The following is a 23238-nucleotide window of genomic DNA, read 5'->3' on the forward strand; positions in this document are numbered from 1 at the left end:
AAACAGTAGTGGTATGTACCTACATACCTTTTTAAAATCTGTACCTTTTCATGGAATATCACTTCATTTGCACACACCTCTCCTTGCCCCTTCTGCATGACTTTCTCACCCTCCTTCGTTTGCCCTGTTTTTCTGCTCTTTCTGGTGATTTGTCATCCTTCAAACAGCAGTGGTTCAAATAAGCCATCAGATGGACGCTTTCCCTGCAGACTCAGGGTTACAGCGTCGGCTTTCTCATCATCTTCCCCTCAGTATCTTTTAGGACTCCCTCTGCTCCTCTTGCCTTCAGTTCCTAGAGTGTGTTTTTGTTGGGTTTGAGTTTGGGGGTGGGGGGCTGGACAGGGAATATAGGTGACATGGGTGGCTTACGATTCTTTTCTGAGAGGCCACAGAGCTCTGCTCATGTGCATCTTCCACTGTCACCGTCACTCCGGCCGACCTTCCTCTTCCCCCAGACCAATGGGAGGCAGGAATCTTACAACAAAAGTCCCCTCAGGTTTACAGAAAACAAGAGCTAACAGCTGATGTGCATTAAGTACTGACCATGTGGCAAACTTTCTGCACACTCGTGTGGCTTGTCTCAGCCACACACCACAGGCTTGGCCCCAAGGCCACCTCAGGCCGGGCAGGGTGAGCACTTTGTCTGAGGGACTTGAATATTGGGTGGAGGAACAATTTTTTTTTTCGTTTTGAGAGTAAAAATTTTATTTTTGAGGAACTTCATATGCACATTTTAAAGAGAGTCCCATAAGAAAGCAAAAATATTACCCTTCCCTCATCCCAGAAATAAATTTAAAAGGCATAAAATTTCTTTTTTAAATCATGACCCTTGGAAGTTTAGCACCAGCATCCAAAATTTAAGAAAGGGGAAAAAAGCATTTACATACTATATGTTTTAGATTTCTTTGGTTGGGGTTCTCCCCACGGGCTAATGATATTTCATCTTTCAACTCATATTACTAAAACAGGAAAAAAACAGGAAAAAAAATAACACCTAGTGGTTGCTGAAACTGGAGAGGTCCTTCCTGTCCTCCTTTCAGGCATCCTGGGATCTCAGCTTGCTGGAAAGTTGACTGACATTTTCCTTTTGTAGTTGTTTCGTAAAGAATAATTGTAGGGGCTTCCCTGGTGGCGCAGTGGTTGAGAGTCTGCCTGCCAATGCAGGGGACACGGGTTTGAGCCCTGGTCTGGGAGGATCCCACATGCCGCGGAGCAGCTGGGCCCGTGAGCCACAATTACTGAGCCTGCGTGTCTGGAGCCTGTGCTCCGCAACAAGAGAGGCCGCGATAGTGAGAGGCCCGTGCACCGCGATGAAGAGTGGCCCCCTGCTTGCCACAACTGGAGAAAGCCCTCGCACAGAAACGAAGACCCAACACAGCCATAAATAAATAAATTTTTTTAAAAATGTAAATGTTCCATATAAAAGGGCAGCTCCTACTTAAAAAAAAAAAAAAAGAATAATCGTAAATGTTCTAATGTCAACGTCTTGGACAGTTAATCTTCCACTTTACTGTTTGGATGTTTCCTTGACATTGGTGAGGTCACGGTCTGCTCTATGCTTTGTTTTATTTTTTGAACGGTCATTAAATTCTTTAGGTCACCTGCTGATGGTGGAGATGCCCAGGGGCCTGGGGATACCTAACCCAGCTCTAACCACCATGCAAAGCTGACAGGTCAGGGAAGCTGACAGGTGACAGAGCCGCAGGCAAAACGGCAGCTGCCTGAGAAACCCTGTGTAGAAGACTGGCAGTGTTTGGTCCTTGTCTCTGAGGGACGGTGATGGGTTACTGTTAGAATGGCTCCTTTCCTAGTTCCCGTGGATTTGCTCTGGGGTGAGCCGCACCCCATCTGTTTGGGTAGAATGCTGGGAAAGCTCCTCAGATTTAGTCCCAGGAAGATCAGGTCGGCCTCACTGATGAGCCTAGGAGTGAGATTCTCAGCGACTGTAGGACCTGCCTCCCTTCCCCTGCTGGCTCATCCCAGCACCAAGCTTTCTATTGTCTCACCAGCCACCTGGGGACAGCAGACCCACAGGATTCTGCCCTGGTTTCTGGGCTTTCTACCTGAGAAAGGCCCCAAAGGCTCCTCTCCTGGAATTCAAGCTAACCTGGGCCTGAATCAAGGGGGATGTGTCCTCCTTCCCTCAACCAACCCCTCCTGGGAAGGGGCTCCTGGAAATCCAGAAGCTGCCTTGCCTTCTCCCTCTACCCCTTTCAGTTTGTCCAAAATACTCATCACTGGGTCATTCTGGTTGGTTTGCACTTTAATGAGTCTTGGCTCCTCTTTGCCACACTGTTCTGTTGGCATCTGGGGCCATGAGGGCCTGGTGACCACAGTGGCAGGTGCCACCACTGGGGAACCCACCTGCCTTGCATAGGAGTGCCAACAGCAGCTGCTACATCCTATGTGAAAGCTCGAGTCCCGGGTAGACACACCACCAAGTCAGAGTTTCCAGCCGGGGGACTTTTCTAGTTGTCAGCTCATCTGCACAACAAAGATGACACTAAACCAGGGGTCGGGGGGGTGCCCAGGGTGGTGGGGTGCCCGGACCCCTCCCAGCCCAGGTGACAGGCTCTCCTGCCCCGGCTCTCTGTGACGATTCATCTGTGGGTCACACGCTGGCCGCACAGGAGGACTGTCCTCCAGAAGAGACTCCACCAGGAGAGTCTCGCATTGTTAAACAGAGTTTCACACCCCAGTCTTTCATACACTGTAGTCACAATTTTGTCAGTGTTGAGTACCTCCTATACTATTAATTGTTTTTCTTTGAATCAAGTCAGCTTTTCACTTTAAATTTAATTTACTTCTCTGTTGTGCTAAACACTATCATTTCCAAGATTAATGATCTGAGGTGCTAGTTATATATTTTCAAAAACACATAATTATGAGAACTGGAGTCTATCTGTGTCAACATAATACAACTTTTCATTCCAGGAAGTTCTTGCCCAAGAAGATAAGGCTGTACACCAATAAAGTACTTTACTGTTTGCTTCAGAAAATTCCTACAAATGACTTTATTCAGGAGAACAGTTTGCTTACCTGAGCAAACTGTCCTCAGACAGCAGTTCAGTCCCCCAGACCCTCACCTCCAATCCTGAACCATCACATCACAAACTGTACCCAACCTGATCCAGTCTCTGCCTTGAAAGACCCACCTTCAACCCCTTGAGCCCAGACCTCAAACCCCTATAGATGTTCTTCCTTGAACTTTTCCTTCTGACACACAACTAAAACTGTCAAAATGGTGGTCTCCCTTTTGGCAGTAAGTCTAAAAACAGCTTTGCTTACTCAGCGGCCTCTTCTGATGTTCTTTTGGGAGCTGACAGTCAGCAACTACGCAAGTTTAAAATGTTCAGCTGTGCACCCCTGAGACCATCACACACTATGTGCAGACAAGACCCACTTCAAGAACAAGCAATGAGAGGACAGGGGTCCTCCCCTTCCTCCCTGCATTCTCTTCACATATCCTCCCCACCAAGGCCCTTTTTGTACCTAACCTTCCCCTGCTTCTACAACTCTGACTGCAGGACACAAGCTAAGGGGGCAGGCAATTACCGGGGGATGAGCAGGTCATATTGTAGTGAGAGTTGTAAAGTAATGAGCAGCCTCTGTGGCTTGAAAAGATTGTTAACTTAAAACAGAATAATGGACCATTCCTGGAGTCATTCACTGCATTGGCCACTCTGTCGCCAAATTTCAAGCAAATGCTGAAATTCACAGCTCCGATACAGAGCAGTATCATGCCCAGGTAGTTGCTTACGTGATAAGATTTGAGAGTATCAAGAAGTCTTCTCTGCCCCAAATTTCTTGCTTTTCTCCCATTTTCCCACAAGGCACAGGTTTTATAGGGTATGAAACTTTAACTTAAGGAAAACATTAACTTCTTAACTTTTTAAGGACCGCCTTTATGGTCCTTTGAAGACACAAAATCTGGGGAGATAACATAATAACAACCATTGTCTTTATTGGTCATTGTCTTAGTCTGTTCCAGATGTTATAACAAAAGTATCACTGGGGGTTGTTGAAGACTGGTGGTTTAAACAACAAACATTTATTCTCACAGATCTGGAGGCTGGAAGTCCAAGAGCAGGGTGCTGGCAGATCTGTGTCTGGTGAGGGTCCTCTTCCTGGTTTGCAGACGGCCGTCGTCTTCTTGTGTCCCCACATGGGGGAGAGAGAGAGAGAGAAATCTGTGTCTCTTCTTATTAGGGCACTAATACCATTCATGGGGGCCCCACCCTCATGACATAGTCACCTACCAAAGGCCCCACCTCCAAATACCATCACACCAGGGATTAGACTTCAGTTTGTGAATTTTGGGGGGGGATATAAACATTCAGTCCATAGTAACCACCAACTGTGGCTGGAATCTGTTTCGACATGTCTACCTGCATTACGTGTTTAATTCTTAAAGCTCCCTGTGAATGGGAGGTACTACTTTCCACAATTTAGAGATGAGGAAACTGAGGCTTCACGTGGTTTGCCAAGGTCGCCCTGCTGGTAAGCGGCAGACCCAGGGAGCCCAGGTTAGCAGACCTTACTGCATTGCTAACATTTCTGAGATGGATTCAGAACATGAAAACAACACCGGACACTGGTGTGACCCCAGTGTTCTTACAGCTTTCTCCTTCTTTTCTCACTTCCTCATCAGGACACCCCCCCCCCACCTCAGGAGGCAAGACAGGTACTATTTTTAGCAACAGTTTGTCCGTTCAGGTTCCCCTGGGGTGAGGCTGAGCGGGTTGGAGGAGCAAAGAGGAGGGAGCAGAGGGGTTGAAGAGGGACCCCGGCTGAAGGGAGGGGATGTAAAATGTGGCTGGATGCACAGATTCAGAGAGAGGCCTAGTGGTGCCCAGAGGCAGGGTGGGTGGGCAAAATGGGAGAAGGGCGTCGAAGGTGCAGACTTCCAGTTATAACGTAAATAAGTCCTGAGGATGGAAAGTACAGCATGGTGACCACAGCTAACAATACTGTGCTGTATATTTGAAAGTTACCGAGAGAGTAGATCTTAAAAGTTCTCATCACAAGAAAAAAAATGTGTAACTACCTATGGTGATGGATGTTAACTAGACTTACTGTGGCCATCGTTTCACAATATTTACAACTATGGAATCACCATGGTGCACACCTGAAACTAATGTAATGTTATATTTCAATTACCCCTCAATTTGAAACAAATGGAGCTGGGTCCTCATCTTCTCCCCAGGCGTGCTCTGCTCACAGGAAATGCCATGGTTCCGTTTGGGTGGTCACCACCCCCAGGATGGTATCCCACTTTGAGAAGAAAAACCACAAAAGACCCCTGCTCTTTGTAAAATAAAGGAGGCACTGCAGAAACAAGGAAAACACTTTCACTGAGATTTATAATAAACGCAGTCATAAACAGAATCAGAGAATGCAGAGTTCAGGCTCTCACTGGACCGCCCTGAAGAAGCAATCGTTATTGGGATTCAAGTTTTAAATTCTTTTAAGGATATTTGCAATTCTAAGCTATAGAAATCTAGGGCGATAAGGAAGACAAGAACTATTTGAAGTGATGTCAGTGCAACTCTGGCTCCTTGCATGTGATGGGCACACCGTCTGTATCATCCACGTGTTTCTCATGACAGCTCCACGCAGTAATAATGAATGGCTTCATGTTCAGATTAGGACGCTGAGACCAGAGAGGCTGACATACAGTGAGAAGTGTCTGCATCGGAATTCAAAACCAGGATTGTCCTGCTCCAAAGGTTGTGTGCTCCATCACAGGAGGCTTCCAGATCTGTCTCACGTTATCCTCACATCGAAGGCAAAGAATAGACTGGGCCGGGGCTTCCCTGGTGGCGCAGTGGCTAAGAATCTGCCTGCCAATGCAGGGGACACGGGTTCGAGCCCTGGTCCAGGAAGATCCCACATGCCGCGGAGCGACTAAGCCCGTGCGCCACAACCACTGAGCCCACGTGCTACAACTACTGAAGCCACAAGCCTAGAGCCCGTGCTCTGCAACAAGAGAAGCCACCGCAATGAGAAGCCCGTGCACCACAACGAAGAGTAGCCGCCGCTCGCCACAGCTAGAGAAAGCCTGCGCGCAGCAATGAAGACCCGATGCAGCCAAAAATAAACAAAAATTTTAAAAAATTATTAAAAAAGAAAAAAGAATAGACTGGGCCGACAGTTCCACTTCTTTGCCTCCGATGCCATCCCATTTCCTGCCTCAAGGCATCTTAAACCATCTTTTTCAGAAACAGAGAAGCATATTTACATACAAGGAACCCTAATTCATTTGAAATACAACAGAGATTTTAGCTGTAGTTTGATTTTTTTTTAGAACAATAGAGCAGAGGCTTTTGAACTTTTTTGAACTTGCCCCGCAGGATGAAAAGCCCTTTACCTCACACCTCAGTACACACAACACACACACATGTAACAGAAGTTTCACAGAATAAAACTCACTATGTGTGTGAGAAGCTCGCTGACATTTTAGATTCCAGTCTAGTCTTTCTTCCCTCCCTCCCTCCCTCCCTCCCTCCCTTCCTTCCTTCCTTTTTCTTCAGAGTCTTCCTCAATGATCCTTTTTTTTTTTTTATCGTGGTAAAAACATGAAATCTACCCTCTTAAAATGCGAAGTGCAGGGCTTCCCTGGTGGTGCAGTAGTTAAGAATCCACCTGCCAATGCAGGGGACACGGGTTCGAGCCCTGGACCGGAAAGATCCCACATGCTGCGGAGCATCTAAGCCCATGAGCCACAACTACTGAGCCTGCGCTCTAGAGCCCGTGAGCCACAACTACTGAGCCCACGTGCCAGAACTTCTGAAGCCCACGTGCCTAGAGCCCGTGCTCCGCAACAAGAGAAGCCACCACAATAAGAAGCCCGCGCACCGCAACGAAGAGTAGCCCCCGCTCACTGCAACTAGAGAAAGCCTGCACACAGCAACGAAGACCCAACACAGCCAACAATAAATTAATTAATTTTTAAAATGCTAAGTGCATAATACGGTGTTGTTAATTACAGAGCCAATGTTGTTCAGTTCTCCAGAACTTATCTCGTGTAACTGAAACTTGACCCCCACTTCTCACCCCACCCCCCAGCCCTTGGCAACCACCACTCCCCTCCTGCTTCTGGGAGTCTGACTATTTTGGATTATTTCTCATGTAAGTGGGATTGTGCAGTGGAAAACAGTGTGTAGACTCCTCAAAAAATGAAAAATGGATATTTTATTTTTTAATCCTGGACACGACCCCCTATACTGATGTCAGGATCCACTCATGTGTTGCTACCACAGTTTGAATTACATTGCAAGGGGACCTGAATTGTTTTTTGCTTTAGAACAAACAGTCAAGTCGTTGAAGCTGGTATCAAAGACTTGTGAAGTAGGCAGGAAGAGCTGGGGGGAGGAGGACAAAAAGAGAGATTTAAAAAATTAATTATTAATGGCAACTCAGTGGAAATATTAATACCCTTATGTATTTTTAATTCTTGAAAAGAGGAAGAGATGCTGCTTATAAATGTCGCTTATTTTTTCCTACAGGCTAATAAAAGATGATGAAATACCAGATTTGCTTCATTAAGCAGACATTTTAAAGTCCAAACCCAAACTAAAACTCAAAGGGTAATTCATTTTCTGTGTCCCAAACAATATTCATCAGCTCCTTACCTAACTGGGGCGAGCAAGCCTCTCTGAAGCCAATGCACCAGAGCATGGATGCCATTGTCCACTAGGTGGCGATATAGAACAGGAGTAGCCCTTTCTTAATCTTACGCAAAAGATGCAAAAGAATTTAGAAACCCAGGGTTGTCCAGTAATTCACATGAATTCAGCCTGAAAGTTTACTCAGTGCTCCGGGCATGTTTCTCCCTTTTCTTGGAACATCCCTGGATTTCAGCTTCATTCTTGCTGACAGCCTGGCATTTAAAATTAGTAATATCTTGGCTATTTCCTGTGGCAATACAGATGTATCATAATGTCTGTATTTATTAACAATCTGCAAAATTAGCATGTGCCGTGAATCTTTATTTCTTGCCCCTTCCATATAACATTTAAGAAATACTATGGGTCCTTGTGTCATTTCCCTTTGCTAACAATTTCTATATCTCTTAGTTGTTCTGCATATTGTAAAGTTATTGAAATATCTGGTGGATATTTTAGTTCTTATTTTTCAATTGAAAAGAATGATCTCAAATACACATGGGCAAAAAGAACTAATAGCTGATAAATTAGAAATGTCTCATAAACAAAAATGTATGCTTTTGCAACGTGGAAACAGTCTTTTGAAATAATCCCATGTATTAGAGATTTTAAAATTCTCATCAAGTGATGCCTGTTATAAGACATATTTATAATTACTTGCAAGTCTTACTTATTTTTACAATATTTTTTTGATGTTGGTAAAGAGAAGATATTGATGAATAATTTTCTCTTGCTACTTATTATATTTGTATATCCTTTGAACTTTTATGAATACACATTACTTTTACAAACAGGAAAATAAAGTTGTTTTTGTTATAAAAGTAGTATGTAACTATGAGGAAAAACATTTTAGTATGGCATAAACTGGAAAGTTATTACTTATAGGTCAGTTGAATGCTCACACAATTTAAGTGCTATGTAGGGTAATCTTAGTCATGAATTGCTGATTTAGGAAGTAATATTTCTAAATTTAGGTCATTTCTACCGTGTTCCTATCTATAATTAAACATCCTCCTTAAAGTGGGAAGAATATCAAGTTGTTCATTATTCTCATGGTAATGTAATTATTGAGACAACTGGTATTAGCATCTTTCATTGTTAAAAACAGCAAAATCAGTATATCTAACATTTCACTATTCTTCAAGCTGCACGTAACCTACCTCTATGTGGTGGTCGTAGGTTTATGGTATAAGAAGCACTTTCACTTACATTAGCTCATTTTGTCCTCCTAATAGCTGTGCGGCATAGGCAGGGCACATGAAGATTCTAAGCCATAAAAATCATGCACGTAAGGTCCTAATTGAATGGGCTACAGAACCAGGGGAGGACCGACCATGTGATTCTGAGTTCAGGCCCTTTGCCTTTCATTTCTGTAAGCTTTTTGCAGACTGCCCCAAAGCTCCCTGGGTGCAGATGAGGAGGAGGGAGTCTTCCCAGCAAGTGTTTTTAAGTACTGGCCGCTCTTTCTTGCTTTTTCTTCATCTGCATGTAAGCGGGAGTGAGGGGTGAGGGGAGGGACAGGAATGACTGAGAACGGGCTACGTGTGCCTGTTGTGCTCACACCCAAGGTGGTAAGGGCTGTGCAGTAGGCTACACGGGTCCTAATGATGCTGAGCCCAGATGCCATGTTGATTTGTGACTTTGTCCCTCACCTTTCAAACTGCATCTCCCTGAGGCATAGTCGAACGTTACTCAACAAGTAAGTGTATAAACTGACCCCCTCCTGCACTCTGGGGACTCCTGTCAGGGGCCGCATCCCCGGACACGGGGTGGATCACAGCAGACCCCCCCACAGCAGGCCCACACAGAGTCTGAAGTCTAGCGGGAGAGGCAGACAACTATCGTCACTAATTCTACTGTAAGACGAAAGTACAGGCTTTATGAGAGACAGTAACAGTGAGACATAGTTTACATGGCGGGAGGGGTGTGTCAGGAAGTTTCTCTCAAAAAGCCTTATTTAAGCTCAGACCTAAACAATGAATAGGGATTTACCAGGAAGGATGGTTGGAAACATTCCAAGAGGGATGCCCCATACACAGGCCCTGGGGTAGGAAGATGCTTCTCTTGTTGGAGGAACAGAGACTCATGTGGCCCCAGTAGAGGCAGAAAAGGTAGGCAGCAGGCAGGGGCCCCATCCTGGGGGCCTTGTGGTCCATATTAAGAATGTTGTATTTTGTCCTAACCACAGAGACAAGCCATTGTTGAGTTTTAAGTAGAGAAGAGATATGATCAGATTTATGTTTTTAAAAGATGCATTGGCAGCTTGAATTAGACTAGAGTGGAGTGAGTCTCCGTGGGAGACAGGCTGGGAGGCGCCTGGTGATCCAGGACAGATGATGGCCGTGGTAGGGCGGTGGTGGGGAGGTGACGGAAAGAGAAACCCTGGTGGCGGCTGAACAGAGTGTGAAGGGGTGTGCAAGGAGTTCAGATTCGAACTTACAGGGATGGGACTCTGAGAGATGGTCCAGTGGGTGTTAAAGAAGCATCTGGACATGAGAGTCCATTGTTGAAAGGATGCTTAGGCCGGAACTATCACTTTGGGAGATGTCATCCTAGAGATGGTGCTAAAATCCAGGAAAACTGTTGAGAACACCTTGGGAGGAAGAGGGCACGGAAAAGACAGGAAGCCCCAGAACCCAGCCCAAGGAAACCTCTACATTATAAAGTAGGCACAGGAGAAGGAGTCAGTAATGGAGCTTGAGAAGGGCCACCAGAGAGAGGGGAGAAAATCCAGGAGAGCGTGGTGTCTCCCAAGGCAGAGAAGAAGATGCTTCCTGCGGATGCAGATACTGCAAAGATGAGGATGGTACCCTGTGTCTTGGGAAAGAACATGACACAAGTTCAAGGGGGAGAGCACTGCATATTAGAAATGCAGTTTCAACTAGAAGCAGCATTGTTCTTCTCTCCTTTCAAGAAGGACCTTTTACCTACATGGCCACAAAACTGGCCTGACTGGAATGTTTTATTTCAGAGCACTCAGATTTCATGGCTTTCCATAGCCGCCAGATTGATACTAGCTGTGAGTACCACTTTATTCCCTAACATTTAACTATGAAAAATTTCAACCATACAGAAAAGTTGAAGGAATTTTACAATGAACACTCGTGTATCTATCTCCTAGATTCTACTATTAACATTTTGCTTTACCTGCTTTATCACATGTGTATCCATCTAACAGTCCCTCTATCTACCCACCAATCCATCTTATTTTTCAGATACATTTCAAAGTAAGTTTCAGACATTGAATCAGTAATTTAAAAACTCCCAACAAACAAAAGTCCAGAACCAGATGGCTTCACAGTGAATTCTACCAAACACGTAGAGAAGAGTTAACACCTATCCTTCTGAAACTATTCAAAAAATTGCAGAGGAAGGAACAATTCTGAACTCACTCTGTGAGGCCAGCATCACGTTGACAAAAAAACCAGACAAAGATATCACAAAAAAAGAAAATTACAGGCCAATATCACTGATGAACATAGACGCAAAAATCCTCAACAAAATATTATAAAACCCAATCAATCCAACAATGCATTAAAAGGAGTATGCACAATGATCAAGTGGGATTTATCCCCGGGATGCAAGAATTTTTCAATATCTGCAAATCAATCAATGTGATACACCACATTAACAAATTGGAGAATAAAAACCATATGATCATCTCAATAGATGCAGAAAAAGCTTCTGACAAAATTCAACACCCATTTATGATAAAAACTCTCCAGAAAGTGGGCATAGAGGGAACATACCTCAACATAATAAAGGCAATATATGATAAGCCCACAGCTAACATCATACTCAATGGTGAACAGCTGAAAGTATTTCCTCTGAGATCAGGAACAAGGCAAGTATGGCCACTCTCGCCACTTTTATTCAACATAGTTTTGGAAGTCCTAGCCACAGCAATTATAAGAAAAAGAAATAAATCCAAATTTGAAAGGAAGAAGTAAAACTGTCACTGTTTGCAGATGACATGATACTATACATAGAAAATCCTAAAGATGCTACCAGAAAATTACTAGAGCTCATCAATGAATTTGGTAAAGTTGTAGGATACAAAATTAATGCACAAAAATCTCTTGCATTCCTATACACTAACAATGAAAGATCAGAAAGAGAAATTAAGGAAACAATCCCATTTACCATCACATCAAAAAGAATAAAATACTCAGGAATTCCCTGGCAGTCCAGTGGTTAGGACTTGGTGCTCTCACTGCCAGGGGCCTGGCTTCGATCCCTGGTCAGGGAACTAAGATCCCACAAGCCACTTGGTGCAGCCAAAAAGAAATAAAATAAAATAAAATAAAATACTTAGGAATAAACCTACCTGAGGAGGTAAAAGACCTGTATTCAGAAAACTATAAGGCACTGATGAAAGAAATCAAAGATGACACAAACAGATGGAAGGATATACCACGTTCTTGGATTGGAAGAATTAATATTGTTAAAATGACCATACTACCCAAGGCAATCTACAGATTCAATGCAATCCCTATCAAAATACCAATGGCATTTTGCACAGAACTAGAACAAATCATTCTAAAATTTCTATGGAAAACAAAAGATCTCGAACAGCCACAACAATCTTGAGAAAGAAGAACAGAGGTGGAGGAATCACACTTCCTGATTTCAGACTATACTACAAAGCTACAGTAATCAAAACAGTATGGTGGGACTTCCCTGGTGGCACAGTGGTTAGGAATCCACCTGCCAATGCAGGGGACACGGGTTCGAGCCCTGGGCTGGGAAGATCCCACATGCTGCGGAGCAACTAAGCCTGTGCGCCAGAACTACTAAGACCGTGTGCCACAACTACTGAAGCCCGCGTGCCTAGAGCCCGTGCTCCACAACAAGAGAAGCCACCGCAATGAGAAGCCCACGCACTGCAGCAAAGAGTAGCCCCCGCGTGCAGCAACGAAGACCCAACGCAGCCATAAATAAATAAATTTATATTTTAAAAAACAAAACAGAACAGTATGGTATTGGCATAAAAACAGACACACAGATCAGTGGGACAGAATAGAGAGCCTAGAAATAAACCCATGCACTTATGGTCCATTAATCTACGACAAAGGAGGCAAGAATATACAATAGATAAAAGACAGTCTCTTCAGTAAGTGGTGCTAGGAAAACTGGAAAGCTATATGTGAAAGAATGAAATTAGAATATTCTGTAACACTGTATACAAAAATAAACTCAAAATGTATTAAAAACCTAAATGTAAGACCAGAAACCATAAAACTCCTAGAGGAAAACATAGGCAGACACTCTTTGACATAAATCACAGCAATACTTTTTTGGATCTGTCTCCTAAAGCAAAGGAAATTAAAGCAAAAATAAACAAACAGAACCTAATTAAACTTAAAAGCTTTTGCACAGCAAAGGAAATCATTGACAAAATGAAAAGACAACCTACAGAATGGGAGAAAATATTTGCAAATGATATGACTGATAAGGGGTTAATATCCAAAATATGTAAACAGCTCATACAACTCAACATCAAAAAAGCAAACAACCCAATTAAGAAATGGGCAGATGACCTGAATAGACATTTTCCCAAAGAGATACATGAAAAGACACTCAACATCGCTAATCATCAGGGACATGCAAATCAAAACCACAATGATATATCACCTCATACCTGTCAGAATGGCTATCACCAAAAAGAATACAAATAACAAATGTTGGTGAGCATGTGGAGAAAAGGGAACCCTCGTACACTGGTGGCAGGGATGTAAATTGGTGCAGCCACTATGGAAAACAGTATGGAGGTTCCTCAAAAAAGCAAAAATAGAACTACCCTGTGACCCAGCAATTCCACTCCTGGGTATATATCCAAAAGAAACCAAAACACTAATTTGAAAAGATACATATACCACAATGTCCATAGTAGCATTATTTACAATTGCGAAGGTATGGAAGCAACCTAAGTGTCCATCAACAGATGAATGGATAAAGAAGATGTGGTATACATGTATGTATATACAATGGAATACTACTCAGCCATAAAAAACAATGAGATTTTGCCATTTGCAGCAACATAGATAGACTTGGAGGGTATTATATTAAGTGAAATAAGTCAGAAAAAGACAAATACTGTATAATATCACTTATATGTGGAATCTAAAGAAAATACAAAAAACTAGTGAATATAAGAAAAAAGAAGCATGCCTACAGATATAGAAAACAAATTAATTAGTGGTTACCAGTGAGGAACGGGAAGCGGGGAGGGGCAGTACAGGGGTAGGGGATTAAGAGGTACAGACTATTATGTATAAAATAAGCTACAAGCATATATTGTACAACACAGGGAATATAGCCAATATTCTATAAAAACTATAAATGGAGTATAATCTTTAAAACTGTGAATCACTCTCTTGTACATCTGTAACATATAATATTGTACATCAACTATAGTTCAATTTTTTAAATTAAAAAAAAAAAGTAAGCTTTGGACATAAGAGCATTTCACAGCTAAACACTCTAGCATCTATATCATTGACCAGAGTTCAGTATCTGTTTATGGTTCTACTTCTTTTGAGGTAAAATTTTGAAAGAATGAAAAGCCCAAATCTTAAATGGACCAGTTGTTGCCTTTTGACAAATGCATACCCTGTGTGACCGTCCTATTAAGTTATAGAACATTATATCTCCCCAGAAAGTCCGTTGCTGCTGCTTTATCTCTCAGAAAGCGCAGGTGATGTAGGTAAGGAACCCAGTCCTGGGCTCTGGTAGGAACACAGCAAGTGTAAATTCCCTTCTCCCTCTGCCAGGGGACTCTGCCACCGCTCATATACATTCACCCACATTCTCACCAAGATAGAAATAGACATTGAACTCTTCCTAAAAGTGCTTTTGTAAACATTTCACAATACACCCTTTGTAGAGAAGGACAATGGTGTCCAGTGAACCAAGCCCATCCCAAGGAATCATAATTCCTCACCCAGAATCCTGCTCTGCTGGTGCTGAGCAAGCTGAAGCCTCAGCCCTCTGATTTGTCAAACGGGAACAGTGACCATCTCTGTCTACAAGTATAAAATCACCTTGCTGTTTTTAATATATGAATTAATAGAGCCCTGGAGGGAAAGGTGAAAAGACTCCACCACAAGGCTGTGACCATTTTGACTAAGCTACCGTATTGTCCCAGGTTGCCCCCCGAGCCCCATCCTCGCCTCACTGCTCAGTGAGGCCTCTGGGCACAGGTATGAGTCAGGGACGTTCCATGTGGAGGGCTCAGGTTCAGCACCAGGTCAGGACTGGAGCTGCTTAGTAGGTCTTCAAAATCTAGTGTTAACAACCCCTGGAAGAGGCTGTGGGCTTAGTTTATTTGTTTATCTTCTTGCTTTTGTCTTCTTTGTCACTCTGGGCCTTAGGAAGAGCCCACATGAGCTGATTTGTTGGAATGAAGAGAGGGTTTCTCAATCCTCACCCTATGCTGGATTTAAGGAACCCAGAGACATAAGTTGAAGTGCCAGCGACTTCTAAGATTTAATGAAAATTTGTTTGAGCCTTCTTGCCAAGTCAGTGAGAGGTCTAATGATTGCCCCAGATTTACTTATTAATTCTTGAGATTTTATAGACTGGTATTCACTTTCAGTTACAAAATCCTGCTCTGGCTGAGCTCACATCTCTCTTGGGGGCCACTTCCACTGTCGGCATCTTTTTTCTGCTTTGGACCAACCCAGACCTGGAATTCAGCCTCTTTTCTTTGCCTTCCCCCAAGACGACTTTCCCAAGCAAAGCCTTGTAGAATCCCACCTCTCTCTTCAATCTCTTTCCCTTCTACTCTCTTGACTCCCAGATTCCTCTGGATGTTTAGATTCAGATTTGTTTAGCTATGACTTTACTTCCTTTCCACCCACAAGTGGATAATCAAGGTATTTTTCTAAACAAAGATAGTTGTCAAGAGGGATTCTGCTGCAAATTCTTTGAAATATATATATGTATATATACATGTATATATATTTGTACACATCTACACATACATACACACATGTATATACACACATACACAATACATATATGCTTATATATGTCCTACATGTATACATAATATACAACACATAGAACTATAGAAATAATTACATGAATGGGTGTATAATTACATAACACATACTATCTGTACATACACACACGTATATACCCTATGACATACGTCTACACAGATCTAAACCACCATCACTAAGGAATTGGTGAACTCCAGCTCCTGCCTCATCTTGTTGGAGTCTTGTTCTCATCTTTTTATTTCTGCATTGCACAGATCCTGCTCTGTAATTGAAATGGATCCCATCCAGCTTGCACTGTTTAGTTTACAAAACAGGGGACTGGAAATATCTGCTCAGTCACTCATTTATTCAGTCTCACATTCACTCAACAGACAATAATCCAGCACCTACGACAGCCCCGGGTTGGATCCTATAGAGGAGAAGATATGGAAATGAGGGAGAGACCCACGTCTTTAGAAACTTGAAATCCAGCTGCATGTGCAACCCGTAACACACCCGAAACAAAACGTCCTCACGCACAATTCTCATCAGAGGAACAGCAAATTCGAGCAGAAAGTAGGGACTTGCAGTGTACAGCAGCGCTGCTGTTTCAGCAGAATGAGCAGGAGGAAAAAACCACTGTGGTCAAAAGAAACTGCTGGCTGCTGGATTTTTGTTTAATTACAATTTGTGCTCTTCTAACAGCGTTCATTCTGCTTAGGTGGCAGAGTGGCTTTCATGAAAGTATGAGCTCAGCCTTGCCTTACGCCTGTTGAAAAAAAGAGGTCAGGTAAAATGACTGTAGTGACAGCACCAAGCTAGTTGAAAACCACACTTTCAAATGAGACAAAACAAAAAACAAACAAAAAAAACCCGCACGCTGGAAATTTTTTGCCCACCGAAAACCCCTTGAAGTCGTCTCAGAAACACATATAGAGACGATTTCCTCTTTTCTCCTTAGCAGTGTCCTCAAGGAAAACAGCTTTCCAGATCTGAGGGGGTGGACCAGTGATGCAGTCTAGCAGCCTGGGTTCGTTCCGAATTCAGCTCCATGGCTACATTCGGGATGACGGACTTAATCCTTATGTAGCTCTTCCAAATCTCTTCATACAGTTCTGCAATTTTTAACTGAACTCTACACTGAATATTCTAGTCATTTAAAACGTTTTCACACCACTTGGGCACAGAAATTAGTAATGACCGGATACATTTGCAAAAATCCATGCTTTGTATATTGTAAAACGTCTACATAAAGGCTGAGTAACTCTCATCCCGCATGCAGATAAACGTGATCTATATATGGTTTTGATAATTGTCTTAATTCAAAAATCAAATGTATTTTTAATGTACCCACAGAGGAATTTACATATGAGTTCATGAAGAACAGCAAGTGATATTCGTGTATGCAGAGGAAAGATATGATGGCCTGTTTCTTGATGGTAATGAAATTTGATAAACGACTTCTTTCCACAGAATCTCCAAAATAGAGTGATGCAGGTACACACATTTTATCAAATTAGTTAGAGCTTTTCTAGGAATTGGCTCTGTTTTTACTTACATACTTCTGTGACAAAATTAAAGATAAGTTATTTGTTAGAGGCACTATCAATGGTCTTAATTGGAAAACATTTAGCAAGATGAACCTAGCATGCTGGATGTGACACTAGGAGAACTTGTGCTCTGGTTTCAAAAACTGGCAGTTCTTAGTGCTATACTTTCCCAAACCATAGAGAACTGGCTTTTCCTGGGAAATCCTAACTTCTCACACGATGCTCCTTTTTATTCTTTTTACTTATTTACATTGCTTAATGAAATGAGGCAATCACATGATGTACTCTAACTTGAAAATCCTGTATGCTGATACTTCAAATTCTATAAATTATATCCAGATCTAGTATTCTTTTTTTTTTTTTTAGAAACTGTTTACTTTCCGTCAGCTTATTTCCATTTTAAGAGTTTGTGGAAGAACAGCTTAAGACCACTCAGTGGTTGTTCCTACCCACTCAGTGGCCTGAGCAGTGGAAGCTCCAGACCAGTCTTCAGTGGCGGGCTGAGCACTCCAGTCTTCAATGGGGAACTGCTGAGTACGCACAGAGGGCACCTGCACACCTTCGGACCAGTCCGCCACCTCAGGCTGAGGAGCAGTGAACTCAGGAGGTGGGGCGGTCCATTCACCCTAAAATTCCTCCTCGGTCACAGCCTTCTCAGCTGCCGCCTGCTCTTCCTTTTCAGTCTCTTCAGGATCTCTGTAGAAGTAGACATCAGGCATGACCTCCCATGGGTGTTCACGGGAGATGGTGCCACGCATGCGCAGAACCTCCCGGGCAAGCATCCACCACATCAGACCCACTGAGTGAGCTCACTTGTTGTTGCATGGGATGGCAATGTCCACATAATGCAGAGGAGAGTCTGTGTTACATAGAGCAGTGGTAGGCAGGTTAACGTAAGAGGCCTCTGTGAGGGGCTGGTGGTCAGCCCTGGGATCAGTAACCACCAGAAGTCTTGGCTCCTGGAAGGCTGCCTGGATCTGGTTAGTGAAGGTTCCAGGAGTGAAGTGGCCAGCAATAGGAGTGGCTCCTGTGGCAGCAGCAAACTTCAGCACAGCTTGCTGGCCAGTATTCCTGGAGGATACGACACTGACATCAGCTGGGTTTTCAATGGCAACAATGGCATGAGCTGACAACAGAAGCTTCTCCCAGGTTCTCTTCAGATTTATGATGTAGATGCCATGACTTTTCCTTTTGTAGATGTACTGTTCCATTTGGAAGTCAAGGTTGGTGCCACCTAAGTGGGTTCCTGCTGCAAGGAATTTGAGGACATCCTCCTCCTTCATTTGCAGGACATCAAGGGCTCCGGACATTGTGAAAGTTTCCCTTTAAGTTATGATGGGAATCCAGAACAACGCCATATGGACCCCTGTCTGACTGACGTGGAAAGAAAGCTAGTATTCTTTTTAAAAAATTTTTTTTAATATAATTTTAAAGGTTACATTCCATTTACAGTAATTACAAAATATGGGCTATATTCCCTGTGTTGTACAATACATCCCTGAGCCTATCTTTTTTTTTTTTAACATCTTTATTGGAGTATAATTGCTTTACAATATTGTGTTAGTTTCTGCTGTATAACAAAGTGAATCAGCTATACATATACATATATCCCCATATCTCCTCCCTCTTGCGTCTCCCTCCCACCCTCCCTATCATATTCTTCTAGGTGGTCACAAAGCACCGAGCTGATCTCCCTGTGCTATGAGGCGGCTTCCCACTAGCTGTCTATTTTACATTTGGTAGTGTATATATGTCCATGCCCCTCTCTCACTTGGTACCAGCTTATCCTTCCCTCTCCCCGTGTCCTCAAGTCCATTCTCTATGTCTGCGTCTTTATTCCTGTCCTGCCCCTAGGTTCTTCAGAACCTTTTTTTTTTTTTTTTAGATTCCATATATATGTGTTAGCATATGGTATTTGTTTTTCTCTTTCTGACTTACTTCACTCTGTATGACAGACTCTAGGTCCATCCACCTCAGTACAAATAACTCAATTTCGTTTCTTTTTATGGCTGAGTAGTATTCCATTGTATATATGTGCCACATCTTCTTTATCCATTCATCTGTTGATGGACACTTAGGTTGCTTCCATGTCCTAGCTATTGTAAATAGTGCTGCATTGAACATTGCGGTTACAAGACTCTTTTTTTTTTTTAATTTTTGAATTTTATTTATTTTTTTATACAGCAGGTTCTTATTAGTCATCAGTTTTATACACATCAGTGTATACGTGTCAATCCCAATTGCCCAATTCATCACACCACCATCCCCACCCCCCCTTGGCTTTCCCCCCTTGGTGTCCATACGTTTGTTCTCTACATCTGTGTCTCAACTTCTGCCCTGCAAACTGGTTCATCTGAACCATTTTTCTAGGTTCCACATACATGCGTTAATATACGATATTTGTTTTTCTCTTTCTGACTTCCTTCACTCTCTATGACAGTCTCTAGATCCATCCATGTCTCAACAAATGACCTAATTTCGTTCCTTTTTATGGCTGAGTAATATTCCATTGTATATATGTACCACAACTTCTTTATCCATTCGTCTGTTGATGGGCATTTAGGTAGCTTCCATGACCTGGCTATTGTAAATAGTGCTGCAATGAACATTGGGGTGCATGCGTCTTTTTGAATTATGGTTTTCTCTGGGTATATGCCCAGTAGTGGGATTGCTGGGTCATATGGTAATTCTAGTTTTAGTTTTTTAAGGAACCTCCATACTGTTCTCCATAGTGGCTGTATCAATGTACATTCCCACCAACAGTACAAGAGGGTTCCCTTTTCTCCACACCCTCTCCAACATTTGTTGTTTGTAGATTTTCTGGTGATACCCATTCTAAGTGGTGTGAGGTGATACCTCACTGTAGTTTTGATTTGCATTTCTCTGATAATTAGTGATGTGGAGCAGCTTTTCACGTGCTTCTTGGCCATCTGTATGTCTTCTTTGGAGAAATGTCATTTTAGGTCTTCTGCCCATTTTTGGATTGGGTTGTTTGTTTCTTTAATATTGAGCTGCATGAGCTGTTTATATATTTTGGAGATTAATCCTTTGTTTGTTGATTCATTTGCAAATATTTTCTCCCATTCTGAAGGCTGTCTTTTCATCTTGTTTATGGTTTCCTTTGCTGTGCAAAAGCTTTGAAGTTTCATTAGGTCCCATTTGTTTATTTTTGTTTTTATTTCCATTACTCTAGGAGGTAGGTCAAAAAAGATCTTGCTGTGATTTATGTCAAAGAGTGTTCTTCCAATGTTTTCCTCTAAGAGTTTTATAGTGTCTGGTCTTACATTTAGGTCTCTAATCCATTTTGAGTTTATTTTTGTGTATGGTGTTAGGGAGTGTTCTAATTTCATTCTTTTACCTGTAGCTGTCCAGTTTTCCCAGCACCACTTATTGAAGAGACTGTCTTTTCTCCATTGTATATCCTTGCCTCCTTTGTCATAGATTAGTTGACCATAGGTGCATGGGTTTATCTCTGGGCTTTCTATCTTGTTCCATTGATCTATGTTTCTGTTTTTGTGCCAGTACCATATTGTCTTGATTACTGTAGCTTTGTAGTATAGTCTGAAGTCAGGGAGTCTGATTCCTCCAGCTCCGTTTTTTTCCCTCAAGACTGCTTTGGCTATTCGGGGTCTTTTGTGTCTCCATACAAATTTTAAGATTTTTTGTTCTAGTTCCGTAAAGAATGCCATTGGTAATTTGATAGAGATTGCATTGAATCTATAGATTGCTTTGGGTAGTATAGTCATTTTCACAATATTGATTCTTCCAATCCAAGAACATGGTGTACCTCTCCATCTGTTGGTATCATCTTTAATTTCTTTCATCAGTGTCTTATAGTTTTCTGCATACAGGTCTTTTGTCTCCCTAGGTAGGTTTATTCCTAGGTATTTTATTCTTTTTGTTGCAGTGGTAAATGGGAGTGTTTCCTTAATTTCTCTTTCAGATTCTTCATCATTAGCGTATAGGAATGCAAAAGACTTCTGTGCATTAATTTTGTATCCTGCAACTTTACCAAATTCATTGATTAGCTCTAGTAATTTTCTGGTGGCATTTTTAGGATTCTCTATGTACAGTATCATGTCATCTGCAAACACTGACAGTTTTACTTCTTCTTTTCCAATTTGTATTCCTTTTATTTCTTTTTCTTCTCTGATTGCCGTGGCTAGGACTTCCAAAACTATGTTGAATAATAGTGGTGAGAGTGGACATCCTTGTCTTTTTCCTGATCTTAGAGGAAATGCTTTCAGTTTCTCACCATTGAGAATGATGTTTGCTGTGGGTTTGTCGTATATGGCCTTTATTATGTTGAGGTAGGTTCCCTCTATGCCCACTTTCTGGAGAGTTTTTATCATAAATGGGTGTTGAATTTTGTCAAAAGCTTTTTCTGCATCTATTGAGATGATCATATGGTTTTTATTCTTCAATTTGTTAATATGGTGTATCACATTGATTGATTTGAGTATATTGAAGAATCCTTGCATCCCTGGGATAAATCCCACTTGATCATGGTATATGATCCTTTTAATGTGTTGTTGGATTCTGTTTGCTAGTATTTTGTTGAGGATTTTTGCATCTATGTTCATCAGTGATATTGGTCTGTAATTTTCTTTTTTTGTAGTATCTTTGTCTGGTTTTGGTATCAGGGTGATGGTGGCCGCATAGAATGCGTTTGGGAGTGTTCCTTCCTCTGCAGTTTTTTGGAAGAGTTTGAGAAGGATGGGTGTTAGCTCTTCTCTAAATGTTTGATAGAATTCACCTGTGAAGCCATCTGGTCCTGGACTTTTGTTTGTTGGAAGATTTTTAATCACAGTTTCAACTTCATTACTTGTGATTGGTCTGTTCATATTTTGTATTTCTTCCTGGTTCAGTCTTGGAAGGTTATACCTTTCTAAGAATTTGTCCATTTCTTCCAGGTTGTCCATTTTATTGGCATAGAGTTGCTTGTAGTAGTCTCTTAAGATACTTTGTATTTCTGTGGTGTCTGTTGTAACTTCTTCTTTTTCATTTCTAATTTTATTGATTTGGGTCTTCTCCCTCTTTGTCTTGATGAGTCTGGCTAATCGTTTATCAATTTTGTTTATCTTCTCAAAGAACCAGCTTTTACTTTTATTGATCTTTGCTATTGTTTTCTTTGTTTCTATTTCATTTATTTCTGCTCTGATCTTTATGATTTCTTTCCTTCTGCTAACTTTGGGTTTTGTTTGCTCTTCTCTCTCTGGTTCCTTTAGGTATAAGGTTAGATTGTTTATTTGAGATTTTTCTTGTTTCTTGAAGTAGGTTTGTATAGCTATAAACTTCCCTCTTAGAACTGCTTTTGCTGCATCCCATAGGTTTTGGACCGTCGTGTTTTCATTGTCATTTGTCTCTAGGTATTTTTTGATTTCCTCTTTGATTTCTTCAGTGATCTCTTGATTATTTAGTAATGTATTGTTTAGCCTCCATGTGTTTGTGTTTTTTACGGTTTTTCCCCTGTAACTCATTTCTAATCTCATAGCATTGTGGTCAGAAAAGATGCTTGATATGATTTCAGTTTTCTTAAATTTACTGAGGCTTGATTTGTGACCCAAGATGTGATCTATCCTGGAGAATGTTGCATGTGTATTTGAGAAGAAAGTGTAATCTGCTGTTTTTGCATGGAATGTCCTATAAATATCAATTAAATCTATCTGGTCTATTGTGTCATTTAAAGCTTCTGTTTCCTTATTTATTTTCATTTTGGATGATCTGTCCATTGGTGTAAGTGGGGTGTTAAAGTCCCCCACTATTATTGTGTTACTGTTGATTTTCTCTTTTATAGCTGTTAGCAGTTGCCTTATGTATTGAGGTGCTCCTATGTTGGGTGAATATATATTTATAATTGTTATATCTTCTTCTTGGATTGACCCCTTGATCATTATGTAGTGTCCTTCCTTGTCTCTTGTAACATTCTTTATTTTAAAATGTGTGTTATCTGATATGAGTATTGCTACTCCAGCTTTCTTTTGATTTCCATTTGCATGGAATATCTTTTTCCATCCCCTCACTTTCAGTCTGTAT

The 23238-nt window shown here is 41.8% G+C and overlaps 1 long non-coding RNA gene and 1 pseudogene across 1 annotated transcript in view; both read right to left on the minus strand.

Moving 5' to 3' along the window:
* The window catches only part of LOC133074974 (uncharacterized), a 50019-nt gene that overhangs the window by 9315 nt on the left and 17466 nt on the right, over positions 1–23238 (minus strand). The window lies entirely within an intron of this gene.
* Positions 17625–18567, minus strand: LOC133075430 (small ribosomal subunit protein uS2-like; annotated as a pseudogene).

This window comes from Eubalaena glacialis, chromosome 15, assembly GCF_028564815.1.
Source record: "Eubalaena glacialis isolate mEubGla1 chromosome 15, mEubGla1.1.hap2.+ XY, whole genome shotgun sequence".
In the NCBI taxonomy this organism is placed as follows: Eukaryota; Metazoa; Chordata; class Mammalia; order Artiodactyla; family Balaenidae; genus Eubalaena; species Eubalaena glacialis.